At 51.3% G+C, this 16,042-nt stretch overlaps 1 protein-coding gene across 1 annotated transcript in view; it reads left to right on the forward strand.

The window, feature by feature from the left end:
• LOC147102984 (ran GTPase-activating protein 1-like) overlaps positions 1 to 16,042 on the forward strand; it is a 734,758-nt gene that overhangs the window by 552,934 nt on the left and 165,782 nt on the right. The gene's annotated exons all lie outside the window — the stretch shown is intronic.

The following is a 16,042-nucleotide window of genomic DNA, read 5'->3' on the forward strand; positions in this document are numbered from 1 at the left end:
GAACCCTCCGAGATCTCTGCACTCCTCCAATTCTGGTCTCTTGAACATGCCCGAATTTAATCGCTCCACCATTGGTGGCCGTGCCTCCAGCTGCCTGGGCCCTAAGCTCTGGAATTCCCTCCCTAAACCTCTCCACCTCTCTACCTCTCTCCTCCTTTGGGACGCTCCATAAAATCTACCTCTTTGTCCAAGCTTTTGGTCACCTGCCCTAATATCTCCTAATGTGTCAAATATTGTTTGATAATGGTTCCAGGGATGAGGGATTACAGTTACGTGGATAGACTAGAGAAGCCTAGGGTTCTTCTCCTTGGAGTAGAGAAGGCTAAGAGGAGATTTGATGGAGGTGTTTCAAATCATGAATGGTTTAGATCGAGTATATAAAGAGAAACTGCTCCCATTGGCAGAAGGGTCAATAACCAGAGGGCACAGATTTAAGGTGATTGGCAAACGAACCAGAGGTGACATGAAGAAAAACCTTTTTACTCAACGAGTGTTTGGGGTTTGGAACGTGCTGCCTGATAGGGCAGTGGACACAGATTCAATAGCAGCCTTCAATAGGGGACGTGATAAATACTTGAAGGAGAAAAAATTGCAGGGATATGAGGAAAGAGCGAGGGAGTGGGACTGACTGGATTGCTCTTCGCAAGAGCCGGCACAGACTCGATGGGCCGAATGGCCTCCTTCTGTGCTGTACTATTCTATGATAACGCTCCTTTGAAGTGCTTTGTGACATTTCACTACGTTAAAGGCACTATTTAAATGTAAGTTGTTGTTGTTTTAATACAAAGAGTGGCCCCACCTGTTACCCGCTGACCCCACTGTAAAGCTGTAGTGTAACCCAGCTGTGTATCAGGGATTGGGAGAGAGGGTTTTCTGCAGGTTCAGGCCCTGGTAATTTGCAGACCAGTGGTTTACTTGTTGATCACCTGTGATCTGTGCTAAAGAACAATGCGCAGGTACAGCGAGAATGTGTGTGTCCGAGCGTGAAGGGTTCCAAGATCCCCCCCAATGGCTCAGTGAGTAGTTCAGCCTCACCGAGCACGAAGGCCCCAAGTTCAATCCTTGGTCTGTGCTGAGCTAAGCCCATTTCAGATGGGCAGCGTTCGAGGAGCTACAACTGGTCCCAGACCGGTAGGGAGAGGAAACCGGGCCGGCGTGCCTTCCCGCTAATCATTAATCAACAGCTGCTGGAAGGGCATGTGTGTGAGGACAGGACTGGGCCTCTCCCCTTATGGTCTAATAACCTGCCCACATGTGTCCAGGCTAACACGTCAATAATGCCCATTTTGGCCGCTGCCATAGCACGCCTCACACCAGCGGAACCAAACCCCAGCAAGATACCAACCTTCAGGGGAGAAAATTAAACAAAAAGAAAATAAAGAATGTGAAGGGTCGTGGCTAAAATGTGAACCGAAATACTGTGAGGTTAACAAGCTGGCAGTGATAGTCAGGAGTCACCTTACGGCCATGAGGACAGGGTTGGGTGAGACACAGCTCCTGCAGTTTTAAGAGAGTGGTTTTGCGATTTGCAGGTGCTAACTCCAGACTGTTTATTGAAATCTCCTTGTTAAATTGAAAGTTTTCGGACCAATTAGGGTTCGCACCGAAGGGACCAAGTTATTTATGGGAAGCCCAAGTCGGCTGTAGCCCACTGTTCAGGCTGGTTGGCCAGGATGTGCTTCAGTTGCAATCAGTCACCAGCCCTAATGTGCAGAGAACAAAACAAAATGCTGGAACCCTCCTGATAGACTTTGGCAAGCTTTTGCTGCTTGGCTGAGGTGACTGGTTAGTCCACACTTGAATTACTTCATCCATTCAGGGCTCGTGACCGAGGGTAAATCTCACAGATGTTGCCATCGGAGGTAACAGTGACAAAGATAACAATGTTGGACCCTGGCTGTACCTCGAGCAGAATAACTGTTTAAACCTCAGTGCATTGGATGTTGGGTCACTGCACTACTAAACGCCTCTATGGTGCACTGCGCTGCGCAGACACAAATTATGGGCAGATGGTGCTGTCTGGGCACAGCCCACATGCATCAAATTAAATTTGTTTGGGTCATTATTATTTTACTCCTTGTAAACATTTTCATGCAACATAGAAACTGGAGGAGGCCATCCTACTAGACCGTGGCTGATCTGTGCGCCAACCCCATTTACCCGCCTTTTCTCCATATCCCTTGATATCCTTATCTAACAAAAATCTATCTCAGTCGTGAAGATTTCAGTTGACCCCCAGTATCCCACAGCCTTTTGGAGGAGAGTTCCAAATTTCCACTTCCTGATTTCACTCCGGGATGACTCGGCTCTCGTTTTAAGGTTGTGTAACCTCTCAACAACCAACTCCAATGTAATGTTTGGAAATGAACGTTTTGAAGACACGGTCAGGCATTTTCTGGTACACTGATTAGCTGCGCTTTCTACTCTGGGTCCTCGGTTCACATCAACCTCTTTGGCTTTAAGGCTTCCACATGGACTGTCTTTGGGCAGCCTCGGCCAAGTTCCTAGTACGCATAGCGCACAACACAAAACTGTCCGTAATTGTGCCAAGTTGGCCCAGTGATGCCGCGCTCACTCCTGAGTCAGACGGTTGTGGGTTCAAGCCCCTCTTTGGATCGAGCACTGATACTTCGATGCAGCACTGAGGGAGCGCTGCACTGTCAGAGGTGCCATCTTTTGGATGAGATGATAAACCGAGGCCCCGTCAACTCTCTCAGCTGGATGTAAAAGATCCCATGGCACTATTCGCTATTGTGGAAGTTCTCCCTCAAACAACAACACCAGAAACCCCCCCAGATAATTTAGTTATTCATTAATTTGCTGTTTGTGGGGCTCAGTCTGGCAGAATCCAAGAGGGCAGCAGTAGGTGGGCTGAGCGGGCCTGGAAGGAGGTTTAAATAGGAAATTCCAATAATAAATGTGGACATATAAGAAGGCATACAGAATACTTTCCTTTATTGGCCGAGGCATAGAATATAAGAGCAGGGAAGTTATGCTAGAACTGTATAAAACACTAGTTAGGCCACAGCTAGAGTACTGTGTGCAGTTCTGGTCACCACATTACAGGAAAGATGTGATTACACTAGAGAGGGTACAGAGGAGATTTACGAGGATGATGCCGGGACTGGAGAATTTTAGCTATGAGGAAAGATTGGAGAGGCTGGGGTTGTTTTCTTTGGAACAGAGGAGGCTGAGGGGAGACTTGATTGAGGTGTATAAAATTATGAGGGGCCTGGATAGAGTGGATAGGAAGGACTATTTCCCTTAGCAGAAGGGTCGATAACCAGGGGGCAGAGATTTAAAGTAATTGGTAGAAGGATTAGAGGGGATTTGAGGAGAACTTTTTTCACCCAGAGGGTGGTGGGGGTCTGGAACTCACTGCCTGAAAGGGTGGTCGAGGCAGAAACACTCATCGCATTTAAAAAGTACTTGGATATGCACTTGAAGGGCCGGAACCTGCAGGGCTACGGACCAAGAGCTGGAAAGTGGGATTAGGCTGGAGAGCTCTTTGTCAGCCGGCGCAGACACGATGGGCCGAATGGCCTCCTTCTGTGCCATAAATTTCTATGATTCTAGGAATTTATATTGGAGATATTAAAATAAGGACAGAATGTATCCATTCAAAATGGAGGCTGAATTACACCTGCCAGCCCTCTAGCCCCACCTGAAGACCACACTTGGCCTCAGGACCCTGTTGCAGTGCCACAGGAGATCGACCAACAGTCTAATAAAAATTCTTAAGTTCTATTGCACATTATTGCACTTCAGTACATCTCAAATGGACCGGGGGGGCGGTCCAAAGAACATTTGTGCTGCAGCCGTGGGAGCAGCAGAAGATAGTTGTACAGTGGGAGAAATCAGTGAATCGCCTTCCCCACTAAGAATGCATGGCTTCTTATCCCAGTCTATCAGCCGTAAAGGCATAAATTGAGCTGATCTTTCAGGCTGTTGAAAGCCAACTGCAGCTCCCCTCAGGAAGAGGTAGTGCCTTAAAGTCAGCAGCCACTCTGACAATGGTGCGAGACTTGGATGATGAGATTGCTGGATGAGTCTGCCGGTTGAGAGCCACTGCTGCAGGAGTGGAATCGATGAGCTTTGAGCTTCTTAAACTCAGGTTAGAAGAAGGACTTGCCTTTATATACCACCTTATCACATCTCTCAAACGTCTCAAGGCACTTCACATGCAAAGAATTCCTTTGCAGTGCCATGATTACTGCTTTGTAGACAAACATGGTAGCCGTTTTGCCCAGAGAAAGATTCTACAAACAACGAGATGACTGACCAGTTAATCTGAATTTGGTGGTGTTGGTTGAGGGAGGAATGTTGGCCCCCCAGGACTCGAGGTGAACTCCATGGTCGTCTTGGAATGGTGCCGTGGGATCTTTTATGTTTGGCTGAATGGGCCGCTAGGACCTCGGTCTCACATCACAGCACAAGTCCAGTAGCACTGACGATGCAACACGGCAGGACCAATACTGGAAGCCACAAAATGAGCATCATTTTTTTTTTAACAAGGCACTGAGGAGGGAAAATTGGGCCGCGCCCCCTTTGGGGCACTAACTTCGCCGGGGTGCTACTTTTAGCTTCCCAAAAAAGTTAGTGACCCCACGCCCGAAATTCAATGGTAGCGCCCCAAGCAGGAGGCGGGGCATTACGGGAAGCGCTCCCCCTCTCTCTTGGGGCGCTCCCATTGAATATCATGGCGCTACATGCAGCAGCGCCACGTGATCCGGCACGTAGCGCCGCAGTACTGCAGGCCTGCCTCCCCTGATTAAAGGGGAGGGGCCTAGCGCAGCGCACATCGGGGCCCCGCTGGACCACCGGGGAGTGGGGTGCTGGCAAAAGAGCCGCTCGGCACTCGAGAGGAGGAGCGCCGGGCTGACCGATCGCGGCCGGCACCCCGCAGCTGCACTTTAATTATCACCGCCCCGGCCACAAAAACGCCACCCTGACCCTGTCGGACATGGCGTCCGGCAGTAGGTCAGGGGCGCGAGCAGGGCGCTGTGCATGGTGATGACATCATCGCTGGAGGCGCAGCACCGTGGGACGTTACCAGCTACCACCGCCGTTAACCTCCCGCTGAATTTCTCGGGAGGCGTTAGCGGCACCGTGCCCGGGCGCTAGTTGCTTTGCGCCCACAGGAGGCGCAAAGCAACCAAATTTTTCCCCAAGTGTTTGGATACACTTACGAACATTACATTGAAGCTTTCGTGACTTTTTAAACATGAAAGTGAGGACAGACCATTCAACCCACATTCAGACTCCCTCGGTGTTGCACTGGAGTGTCAACCTAGATTTATTTTATTCGTTCCTGGGATGTGGGCGTCGCTGGCGAGGCCAGCATTTATTGCCCATCCCTAGTTGCCCTTGAGAAGGTGGTGGTGAGCTGCCTTCTTGAACCGCTGCAGTCCGTGTGGTGAAGGTGCTCCCACAGTGCTGTTAGGGAGGGAGTTCCAGGATTTTGACCCAGCGACGATGAAGGAACGGCCGATATACTTCCAAGTCAGGATGGAGTGTGATTTGGAGGGGAACTTGGAGGTGGTGGTGTTCCCACGCGCCTGCTGCCTTTGTCCTTCTAGGTTAACCTAGATTATGGCCTAGAAATTGAGTTGACGCTGCGCCAGGGCTTTAGCGCCGGAAATTTAGCGCCGGCGCTAATTCCCTTGCGCGCGCCAAAAATTCAGTAGCGCCGCGCCCAGACGGCTGCCGGCGCTACTGGCGGGCGTGAGTGCCTCCCAATGGGCGCTGAGTGCCGCATTGCGGCGCTAATCCGGCGCTGCGGCACCCGATGCGGTGCGGCAGGCTGGGGAAGTGCAGGCCTCCTCCTCCCGTTAAGGAGGCGCTGCCTTCACCCGATCGCTGGCCGTTTGATTTTTTCAAAAATGAGCCCGGCACCTCGGACAAGTGCCGGGCTTGCAGGCCAGACGCATCTGTTCCACGGGGGGGGGGGTGGAGGAGTCCGGGGAGGGAGGTGCGGGCAGGCGGCCGGCGGGAAAGCGGCCGGCCGCCGCGCGACCTTAATGCGCCGGCGCTAACTTGTGTAAGACTCGGTTGCCAGAGTCTTAGTTGTGGCTGCCACGGGCGAGGCGGCCGCAACTGAATTTCGGCGTTCGGGCGCGTTGCCACGGCAACCGGGACGCTGCGCACACCGATGACGTCATCGGTGCCGGTGCAGCGCAACCGGCTAATGCCGATGGCAGCGCCGAAGTGAATTTCAGAAACGGCTATCATTGCGGCGCTAGGCCCTCTAGCGCCGCAAAATGGGCGCTAACCCTACTGAATTTTCAGCCCTATGTGTTCAGGTTCATGGGTGGGATTGAAATCCACAACTGGCTCAGAGTGATACCTACAATGGAAAACTGGCGCTCTGATAGCACCACAGGACCCCTTCCCCTGCACTTGGCAGTCCCACCATAAAACCGTCTTCTAGGAAACGAAAGAATCTGCAAAGGGATATAGACAGGCTAGGTGAGTGGGCAAACATTTGGCAGATGTAGTATATTGTGGGAAAGTGCGAGGTTATCCACTTTGGCAGGAAAAATAAAAAAGCAAATTATTATTTAAGTGGAGAGAGATTACAAAATGCTACAGTTCAGAGGGACCTGGGGGTCCTTGTGCATGAAACACGAAAAGTTAGCATGCAGGTACAGCAAGTAATCAAAAAGGCAAATGGAATGTTGGCCTTTATTGCAAGGGGGTTGGAGTATAAAAGTAGGGAAGTCCTGCTACAACAGTACAAGGTATTGGTGAGACCACACCTGGAGTACTGCGTACAGTTTTGGTCTCCTTATTTAAGGAAGGATATACTTGCATTGGAGGCAGTTCAGAGAAGGTTCACGAGGTTAATTCCAGAGATGAGGGGTTTGACTTATGAGGAAAGGTTGAGCAGGCTGGGCCTATACTCATTGGAATTCAGAAGAATGAGAGGTGATCTTATTGAAACATATAGGATACTGAGCAGGCTCGACAAGGTAGATGCAGAGAGGATGTTTCCCCTTGTGGGGAAATCTAGAACTCGGGGGCACAGTCTCAGAATAAAGGGTCTCCCTTTTAGAACGGAGATGAGGAGGAATTTCTTTTCTCAGAGGGTCGTAAATCTGTGGAATTCTCTGCCCCAGAGAGCTGTGAAGGCTGGGTCATTAAATACATTTAAAGTGAAGATAGACAGATTTTTGCAAGATAAGGGAGTGAAGGGCTATGGGGAGTGGGCAGGGAAGTGGCTTTGAGCCCAAGATCAGCCATGATCTTATTGAATGGCGGAGCAGGCTCGAGGGGCCTAGTGGCCTATTCCTGCTCCTATTTCTTATGTAAACATAATCTATTAAGAAAATAAATAGAAAATGCTGGAAATACTCAGCAGGCCAGGCAGCATCTGCGGAGAGAGAAACAGAGTTAACGTTTCAGGTCGCTAACCCTTCGCCAGAACTGGAAAATGTTAGAAATGTAACAGGTTTTAAGCAAGTGCAGGGGCAGGGAGAGCGGGGAGAGGAGGAAAGAACAAAAGGCAAGGTCTGTGATAGGGTGGAAGGCAGGAGAGATTAAATGACAAAAGGGATGACTGTACAAAGCAAAAGGAGATGGTAGTGGGACAGATAAAGAAACAAAGGATGGGTCTAGAAGAGGTTTAAATGGGTATAGCAGCTGCCATCTATGAAGGCAAATTTTTACCCTGGATCTGAAGCAGGTGTAGGCATCCAAATATTTTAAAACCTTGTCATATTAAAGACGTGATTGACCTATTTGCTCACGCCTAATCTGTGAATTTGGGTTGAACGGCCTGTCCTCAATCCCATGATAAAAAGACACGAAAGCTTCAAAATAATGTTGTTATGTGTATCCAAACATTCAGTTCCTCTTTTTAAAAAAAAGCTCATTTTGTAGCTTCCGTATTGCTCCTGCCATCCTAATGCTGCCCTGATATTAAATTATTTTCCCTGTGTATAACACCTACATAATGGCACTTAGGTTGGTGATAGTTGCTGCTGGGGAGAACGGCATAAAAGAATATAGTAGCATGGATTACAAGAACATCCAAGCAGTTTGCTGTTATATCTAGGACTTGAAGGCATACTGTGCAGACATTAACAGAGTAAAACCTAATTACAAGGCAGCAATCGGTTTGTCCAATATTAAGGAGGCACAAAAACACATTGCAACTTCTCAAATTCATTTTATAGCTCAATAATTACTTGCAGTAAGTCCAGCTTTCAGAACGCGATCCCAGAATAATAATTAACAAGGCACTGCTTCCAGGCTGTCAGGCGTCTGTAATAAGCCAAGCTTCATAAATGATGATCAATGGCAAACATTCGATTGTGCTTCAACCTTAAAGCAACAGTTAGCAATTTTTCCATATGGGACGACAGCGGGACTCCCTGCAAAAAGAGACATTCTCCCCTGTCCCACCCCGCCAAATATTCACACTCTCCCCTGTCCCACCCCCCAAATATTGACACTCTCCCCTGTCCCACCCCCCAAATATTGACACCCTCCCCTGTCCCACCCCGCCAAATATTAACACTCTCCCCTGTCCCACCCCGCCAAATATTGACACTCTCCCCTGTCCCACCCCCCAAATATTGACACTCTCCCCTGTCCCACCCCGCCAAATATTAACACTCTCCCCTGTCCCACCCCGCCAAATATTAACACTCTCCCCTGTCCACCCCGCCAAATATTGACACTCTCCCCTGTCCACCCCCCAAATATTGACACTCTCCCCTGTCCCACCCCGCCAAATATTGACACTCTCCCCTGTCCCACCCCGCCACATATTGACACTCTCCTCTGTCCCCCCCCCCAAATATTGACACTCTCCCCTGTCCACCCCCCAAATATTGACACTCTCCCCTGTCCCACCCCGCCAAATATTGACACTCTCCCCTGTCCCACCCTGCCAAATATTCACACTCTCCCCTGTCCCAACCCCCCAAATATTGACACTCTCCCCTGTCCACCCCCCAAATATGGACACTCTCCCCTGTCCACCCCCCAAATATTGACACTCTCCCCTGTCCACCCCCCAAATATTGACACTCTCCTCTGTCCCCCCCACAAATATTGACACTCTCCCCTGTCCACCCCCCAAATATTGACACTCTCCCCTGTCCCACCCCGCCAAATATTGACACTCTCCCCTGTCCCACCCCGCCAAATATTGACACTCTCCCCTGTCCCAACCTGCCAAATATTGACACTCTCCCCTGTCCACCCCCCAAATATTGACACTCTCCCCTGTCCACCCCCCAAATATTGACACTCTCCCCTGTCCACCCCCCAAATATTGACACTCTCCCCTGTCCACCCCCCAAATATTGACACTCTCCTCTGTCCCACCCCCCCAAATATTGACACTCTCCTCTGTCCACCCCCCCAAATATTGACACTCTCCTCTGTCCACCCCCCCAAATATTGACACTCTCCTCTGTCCACCCCCCAAATATTGACACTCTCCCTGTCCCCCCCCCAAATATTGACACTCTCCTCTGTCCACCCCCCCAAATATTGACACTCTCCCCTGTCCCCCCCCAAATATTGACACACTCCCTGTCCCCCCCCCCAAATATTGACACTCTCCCCTGTCCCCCCCAAATATTGACACTCTCCTCTGTCCACCCCCCCAAATATTGACACTCTCCCCTGTCCCCCCCCCAAATATTGACACTCTCCCTGTCCCCCCGCCAAATATTGACACTCTCCCCTGTCCCCCCCCAAATATTGACACTCTCCCCTGTCCACCCCCCCAAATATTGACACTCTCCTCTGTCCCCTCCCCAAATATTGACACTCTCCTCTGTCCCCCCCCCAAATATTGACACTCTCCCCTGTCCACCCCCACAAATATTGACACTCTCCCCTGTCCCCACCCCAAATATTGACACTCTCCTCTGTCCCCCCCCAACTATTGACACTCTCCTCTGTCCCCCCCAAATATTGACACTCTCCCCTGTCCACCCCCCAAATATTGACACTCTCCTCTGTCCACCCCCAAATATTGACACTCTCCTCTGTCCACCCCCCCAAATATTGACACTCTCCTCTGTCCCCCCCCAAAATATTGACACTCTCCTCTGTCCGCCCCCCCAAATATTGACACTCTCCTCTGTCCCCTCCCCAAATATTGACACTCTCCTCTGTCCACCCCCCCAAATATTGACACTCTCCTCTGTCCCCTCCCCAAATATTGACACTCTCCTCTGTCCCCCCCCAAATATTGACACTCTCCCCTGTCCCCTCCCCAAATATTGACACTCTCCTCTGTCCCCCCCAAATATTGACACTCTCCCGTCCCCCCCCAAAATATTGACACTCTCCTCTGTCCACCCCCCCAAATATTGACACTCTCCTCTGTCCCCCCCCAAAATATTGACACTCTCCTCTGTCCACCCCCCCAAATATTGACACTCTCCTCTGTCCCCCCCAAAATATTGACACTCTCCTCTGTCCACCCCCCCAAATATTGACACTCTCCTCTGTCCCCCCCCAAATATTGACACTCTCCTCTGTCCCCCCCCAAATATTGACACTCTCCCCTGTCCACCCCCCAAATATTGACACTCTCCTCTGTCCACCCCCCCAAATATTGACACTCTCCTCTGTCCACCCCCCCAAATATTGACACTCTCCTCTGTCCACCCCCCCAAATATTGACACTCTCCTCTGTCCACCCCCAAATATTGACACTCTCCTGTGTCCACCCCCCCAAATATTGACACTCTCCTCTGTCCCCCCCCAAAATATTGACACTCTCCTCTGTCCACCCCCCCAAATATTGACACTCTCCTCTGTCCCCTCCCCAAATATTGACACTCTCCTCTGTCCACCCCCCCAAATATTGACACTCTCCTCTGCCCCCTCCCCAAATATTGACACTCTCCTCTGTCCCCCCCAAATATTGACACTCTCCCCTGTCCCCCCCCAAAATATTGACACTCTCCTCTGTCCACCCCCCCAAATATTGACACTCTCCTCTGTCCCCCCCCAAAATATTGACACTCTGCTCTGTCCACCCCCCCAAATATTGACACTCTCCTCTGTCCCCCCCCAAAATATTGACACGCTCCTCTGTCCACCCCCCCCAAATATTGACACTCTCCTCTGTCCCCCCCAAATATTGACACTCTCCTCTGTCCACCCCCCCAAATATTGACACTCTCCTCTGTCCCCCCCCAAATATTGACACTCTCCTCTGTCCACCCCCCAAATATTGACACTCTCCTCTGTCCACCCCCCCAAATATTGACATTCTCCTCTGTCCACCCCCCAAATATTGACACTCTCCCCTGTCCAACCCCCCAAATATTGACACTCTCCCCTGTCCACCCCCCCAAATATTGACACTCTCCTCTGTCCACCCCCCCAAATATTGACACTCTCCCCTGTCCACCCCCCCAAATATTGACACTCTCCTCTGTCCACCCCCCCAAATATTGACACTCTCCCCTGTCCCACCCCCCAAATATTGACACTCTCCTCTGTTCACCCCCCCAATTATTGACACTCTCCCCTGTACCCCCCCGCAAATATTGACACTCTCCCCTGTCCACCCCCCAAATATTGACACTCTCCTCTGTCCACCCCCCAAATATTGACACTCTCCCCTGTCCACCCCCCCAAATATTGACACTCTCCTCTGTCCACCCCCCCAAATATTGACACTCTCCTCTGTCCACCCCCCCCAAATATTGATACTCTACTCTGTCCACCCCCCCAAATATTGACACTCTCCCCTGTCCCCCCCCAAATATTGACACTCTCCCCTGTCCCCCCCCCAAATATTGACACTCTCCCCTGTCCCCCCCCAAATATTGACATTCTCCTCTGTCCCACCCCCCAAATATTGACACTCTCCTCTGTCCACCCCTCCAAATATTGACACTCTCCCCTGTCCCCCCCCAAATATTGACACTCTCCCCTGTCCCCCCCCCAAATATTGACACTCTCCCCTGTCCCACCCCCCAAATATTGACACTCTCCCCTGTCCACCCCCCCAAATATTGACACTCTCCCCTGTCCCCTCCCCAAATATTGACACTCTCCCCTGTCCACCCCGCCAAATATTGACACTCTCCTCTGTCCCCCCCCAAATATTGACACTCTCCTCTGTCCCCCCCCAAATATTGACACTCTCCTCTGTCCACCCCCCCAAATATTGACACTCTCCTCTGTCCACCCCCCCAAATATTGACACTCTCCCCTGTCCCCCCCCAAATATTGACACTCTCCTCTGTCCCCCCCCAAATATTGACTCTCTCCTCTGTCCCCTCCCCAAATATTGACACTCTCCTCTGTCCATCCCCCAAATATTGACACTCTCCCCTGTCCCCCCCCAAATATTGACACTCTCCCCTGTCCACCCCCCCAAATATTGACACTCTCCCCTGTCCACCCCCTCAAATATTGACACTCTCCTCTGTCCACCCCCCCAAATATTGACACTCCTCTGTCCACCCCCCAATATCAAATATTGACGCTCTCCTCTGTCCCCCCCCAAATATTGACGCTCTCCCCTGTCCCCCCCCAAATATTGACACTCTCCTCTGTCCCCCCCCCCAAAATATTGACACTCTCCTCTGTCCCCCCCCCAAATATTGACACTCTCCTCTATCCCCCCCAAATATTGACACTCTCCTGTCCCCCCCCAAATATTGACACTCTCCTCTGTCCCCTCCCCAAATATTGACACTCTCCTCTGTCCACCCCCCCAAATATTGACACACTCCTCTGTCCACCCCCCCCAAATATTGACACTCTCCCCTGTCCCCCCCCCAAATATTGACACTCTCCTCTGTCCCACCCCCCCAAATATTGACACTCTCCTCTGTCCACCCCCCCAAATATTGACACTCTCCTCTGTCCACCCCCCCAAATATTGACACTCTCCTCTGTACCCCCCCAAATATTGACACTCTCCCCTGTCCACCCCCCCAAATATTGACACTCTCCCCTGTCCCCCCCCCAAATATTGACACTCTCCTCTGTCCACCCCCCAAATATTGACACTCTCCTCTGTCCCCCCCCCCAAACATTGACACTCTCCTCTGTCCCACCCCCCCAAATATTGACACTCTCCTCTGTCCCGCCCCCAAATATTGACACTCTCCTCTGTCCACCCCCCCAAATATTGACACTCTCCTCTGTCCCCCCCCAAATATTGACACTCTCCCCTGTCCCCCCCCAAATATTGACACTCTCCTCTGTCCCCCACCAAATATTGACACTCTCCCCTGTCCCCCCCCAAATATTGACACTCTCCTCTGTCCACCCCCCCAAATATTGACACTCTCCCCTGTCCACCCCCCCAAATATTGACACTCTCCTCTGTCCACCCCCCAAATATTGACACTCTCCCCTGTCCACCCCCCCAAATATTGACACTCTCCTCTGTCCAACCCCCAAATATTGACAGTCTCCCCTGTCCCCCCCCCTTAATATTGACACTCTCCCCTGTCCACCCCCCCAAATATTGACACTCTCCCCTGTCCCACCCCCCCAAATATTGACACTCTCCCCTGTCCACCCCCCAAATATTGACACTCTCCTCTGTCCCCCCCCCCCAAATATTGACACTCTCCTCTGTCCACCCCCCCAAATATTGACACTCTCCCCTGTCCACCCCCCCCAAATATTGACACTCTCCTCTGTCCAGCCCCCCAAATATTGACACTCTCCTCTGTCCCCCCCTCAATTTTTAACACTCTCCTTTGTCCCACCCCCCCAAATATTGACACTCTCCCCTGTCCACCCCCCCAAATATTGACACTCTCCCCTGTCCAGCCCCCCAAATATTGACACTCTCCCCTGTCCAGCCCCCCAAATATTGACACTCTCCCCTGTCCACCCCCCCAAATATTGACACTCTCCCCTGTCCACCCCCCCAAATATTGACACTCTCCCCTGTCCACCCCCCAGAAAATATTGACACTCTCCCCTGTCCCACCCCTGCAAATATTGACACTCTCCCCTGTCCACCCCCCCAAATATTGACACACTCCTCTGTCCCACCCCTCTGAAAATATTGACACTCTCCTCTGTCCACCCCCCTGAAAATATTGGCACTCTCCCCTGAAAGTATTGACACATTCTCAGGACGAACAACTTCTGAAACAGTGTCAGCTACTCGCGCATTGTGTTTGTGATGTCTACACGCATGCTGTGCTTGTGATGTCCATATGCCGATTGGTTGCTGTACGTGCCCTACATTGCATACAACACGCAATGCCATGTGCCGCTCATCTCTGGACCAGATTCCCGACACAAATAAAAGCATAGAATTTGGATTTGGGAAACTATGGGAGAAAAATTGAGTCGCGCCCCCTTTTAGCGTCCCGGAAAAATTAGCGCTCCCACGGCCGAAATTGAGTGGTAGCGCCCCAAGGGGGAAGCGGTGCGCTAGTGGAAGTGCCCCGCCTCCCTTTTGGGGCGTGGCGAGGGAATATCGCGACGCCACGCGCTGCGGCACGTCGCGCCACGGTATTGCAGGCCTTCCTCATCTTCTAAACGGGGAGGAGGAGCCTTGCACAGCACGACCCAGGGCCCAGCTGGGCCACCAGAGATCAGAGTGCCGGCAAAAGAGCCCGGCACTCAAGAGAAGTGTTGGGCTCATGGAGCGTAGACTGCACTCCGCGGGAGGGCGGGTCAGGAGGCCGGGGACGGCAGCGGAGGCAGGTGCTGACAGGCGGCCAGCAACAAAAATGGCCGCCCAGCACGTCGCCTTTGAACAGCGCCGCCCCGGTCGCAGGTAGGCCCCCCTAACCCCATCGGACATAGCGTCCGGCGGTAAGTCAGGGGGGCGCTACCAAAGATCGCGGCCATAGCGCAAGCGGGGTGCTGCGCACGGCGATGAGGTCATTGCCGCGGGGCGCTAACGGCTACCACCGCCACTAACCTCCCGCTGAATTTCGCGGGAGGAGTTGGTGGTACCACGCCCGGGCGCTAGTTGCTTTGCGCCCAAGTAGCACCCTCTTAGGGCATTAACGCGAAGTGCAAAGCAACTGAATTTTTCCCCCTATCTGTTTTTAACCAATCTACCAACATGAAAATAAATGGTGAAAGCAACTTTGATGATCCTTGCCTATCAACAGACTTAGTGATGTCCCCATGTCACTCCATGTTACTCTGTGCGTTCAGACTGCTGGGTAGAGTCAGCAGATGTTTTGTGTGAGCCTGTTCCACTGACATAATCCGAGTGGGGACAGTGATTTGAGGCTATGTTTCTCAGAATGTCCTCATGCTGTCTCAGCTGCGAGAGTTTTGAACAAAACGTACAGAAGTTTCCCTTCATAACATTTAGGGTAATGTGGCAGCTTGTCAGAAAATATATTTCCTTTAACAGCCCTGTGATGACGTAGACTGCACCAGCCATATGCAAAGGACACTGAGTGTAGAATTCCACAGCAGGCAATTTACAGATATATTTTAATACTTTTAATGACATTGTTACAATTCAGGCTTTAGAATCATAGAATGGTTACAGCACAGAAGGAGGCCATTCAGCCCGTCGAGCCCGTGCCGGCTCTCTGCAAGAGCACTTCAGCTAGTCCCACTCCCCCGCCCTTCCCCCCGTAGCCCTGCAAATTTTTTTCCTTCAGGTACTTATCCAATTCCCTTTTGAAAGCCACGATTAAGTCTGCCTCCACCACCCGCTCAGGCAGTGCATTCCAGATCCGAACCACTCGCTGAGTAAAAAAGTTTTTCCTCACGTCGCCTTTGGTTCTTCTGCCAATCACCTTAAATCTGTGTCTCTGGTTCTCGACCCTTCCGCCAATGGGAACAGTTTCTCTCTATCTATTCTACGTAGACCCTTTCTTCCCAAAACTCTTAAATCATGCAAAAGCAAGACACTGCAGATGCTGGAAATCGGAAATAAAAACAGAACAAGAACAAAAGGGAAGGTCCATGATAGGGTGGAAGGCAGGAGAGATTAAATGATAAAAGGGATGGTGGTGCGAGGCGAAAGGAGATGGTAATGGGACAAGTAAAGAAACAAAAGATGGGTCTAGAAGTGGTGTAAATGGGAATGGCAGAATCATCAACAGCTGCT

This window comes from Somniosus microcephalus, chromosome 21 (genome assembly GCF_052327205.1).
Source record: "Somniosus microcephalus isolate GS21.2 chromosome 21, FLI_Smic_1.0, whole genome shotgun sequence".
NCBI lineage: Eukaryota > Metazoa > Chordata > Chondrichthyes > Squaliformes > Somniosidae > Somniosus > Somniosus microcephalus.